This window comes from Durio zibethinus, unplaced genomic scaffold, assembly GCF_047325235.1.
Source record: "Durio zibethinus cultivar Kanyao isolate XHJ-2024 unplaced genomic scaffold, ASM4732523v1 HiC_scaffold_3, whole genome shotgun sequence".
Lineage (NCBI taxonomy): Eukaryota > Viridiplantae > Streptophyta > Magnoliopsida > Malvales > Malvaceae > Durio > Durio zibethinus.
The window spans coordinates 9,831,851-9,834,350 of NW_028323044.1; positions in this window are offsets into that span (position 1 = coordinate 9,831,851).

Genomic DNA, 2,500 nt, shown 5'->3' on the forward strand with positions numbered 1-2,500 from the left:
GGCCCTGGTGCGGTCGGTTGCCACGAGCACCATCGGCACACGCTGGGCCCTGGTGCGGGCGCCTGCCTCAACCACCATCGACACACGCTCCGCCCTGGTGCGGTCGGTTGCCTCGAGCACCATCGGCACACGCTGGGCCCTGGTGCGGCAGGTTGCCTCGACCACCATCGAGACACGCTGGGCCCTGGTGCGGCAGGTTGCCTCGACCACCATCGGCACACGCTGGGCCCTGGTGCGGGCGGTTGCCTCGGCCACCATCGGCACACGCTGGACCCTGGTGCGGGCGCTTGCCTCGACCACCATCGGCACACGCTGGGCCCTGGTGCGGCAGGTTGCCTCGAGCACCATCGGCACACGCTGGGCCCTGGTGCGGCAGGTTGCCTCGACCACCATCGGCACACGCTGGGCCCTGGTGCGGGCGCTTGCCTCGAGCACCATCGGCACACGCTCGGCCCTGGTGCGATCGGTTGCCTCGAGCACCATCGGCACACGCTGGGCCCTGGTGCGGCAGGTTGCCTCGACCACCATCGGCAGCCTCGACCACCATCGGCACACGCTGGGCCCTGGTGCGGGCGCTTGCCTCGACCACCATCGGCACACGCTAGGCCCTGGTGCGGTCGGTTGCCTCGAGCACCATCGGCACACGCTGGGCCCTGGTGCGGCAGGTTGCCTCGAGCACCATCGGCACACGCTGGGCCCTGGTGCGGCAGGTTGCCTCGACCACCATCGGCACACGCTGGGCCCTGGTGCGGGCGCTTGCCTCGAGCACCATCGGCACACGCTGGGCCCTGGTGCGGCAGGTTGCCTCGAGCACCATCGGCACACGCTGGGCCCTGGTGCGGGAGCTTGCCTCGAGCGCCATCGACACACGCTGGGCCCTGGTGCGGCAAGTTGCCTCGAGCACCATCGGCACACGCTGGGCCCTGGTGCGGTCGGTTGCCTCGAGCACCATCGGCACACGCTGGGCGCTGGTGCGGGCGCTTGCCTCGACCACCATCGGCACACACTGGGCCCTGGTGCGGCAGGTTGCCTCGATCACCATCGGCACACGCTGGGCCCTGGTGCGACAGGTTGCCTCGAGCACCATCGGCACACTATCGGCCCTGGTGCGGGCGGTTGCCTCGAGCACCATCGGCACACGCTGGGCCCTGGTGCGGCAGGTTGCCTCGAGCGCCATCGGCACACGCTGGGCCCCGGTGCGGGCGGTTGCCTCGACCACCATCGGCACACGCTGGGCCCTGGTGCGGGCGCTTGCCTCGAGCACCATCGGCACACGCTGGGCCCTGGTGCGGCAGGTTGCCTCGAGCACCATCGGCACACGCTGGGCCCTGGTGCGGGAGCTTGCCTCGAGCGCCATCGGCACACGCTGGGCCCTGGTGCGGCAAGTTGCCTCGAGCACCATCGGCACACGCAGGGCCCTGGTGCGGTCGGTTGCCTCGACCACCATCGGCACACGCTGGGCGCTGGTGCGGGCGCTAGCCTCGACCACCATCGGCACACGCTGGGCCCTGGTGCGGCAGGTTGCCTCGATCACCATCGGCACACGCTGGGCCCTGGTGCGACAGGTTGCCTCGAGCACCATCGGCACACTATCGGCCCTGGTGCGGGCGCTTGCCTCGAGCACCATCGGCACACGCTGGGCCCTGGTGCGGGCGCTTGCCTCGAGCACCATCGGCACACGCTGGGCCCTGGTGGGTTTAGGCACATCTTCAAATTTCTGCCATGCCAATGCCATTTTTATGGCTTGTAAATTCATACAATGGTCCCCTAAGCCTTCACGTGAAGTTTCGTTGGAAGATGACTCGTTTTCTATTTTTCACGATTTTCGAAACTTTTTGCGGTTCGGGATTTTTTAAAATTTTTTTATAAGGAATTTTGGCCCCAAATTTTGTAGGCATGATCCTTCTATTTTTGTTGGCATGCACAAAAAAATTCAGCTAAAAACTCGAAGTAGAGAAGATTTTGTGACCGTTTGAAAAAAGTGTCCCCATTTCAGACACTTTAACGGCTACTGGTAGCAAACCTGTAAAATCTCAAATGCTCTTTAAGGGGGTGTGAATTCTCAGAGGTTTGATGAGGGATAGGGGGCCAACACAAGGCCAAGTACCAGCACCCATCGCACATCATGTGCGCACACCCCCCCGGCCCCCCTCCCAATCGCCGGAACCCCAATGCCGCCGGTCAGGTTCTCCGGCGGTACTCCGGCGATGCTCCGGCGATGCTCCGGCGATGCTGTCCCGAGTGAAAAAAATGCGGCACCAGCACATGCTGGAGCCAAGCATGGGCACCGTGGCTCAAAATCGAACTTCGGCCAAGGCCTCGACCATCAATGGCACATGATGACGCATGGTGATGGCACATGCATCGACCATCATCGGCATAGGCTGCCCTTCGGTACGGGCACTTGCCTCGACCGCCATCGGCACAAGCTGGGCCCTGGTGTGGGTTGTTGCCTCGATCACAATCGGCACATGCTGAGCCTTGGTGCGGGCGGTTGCCT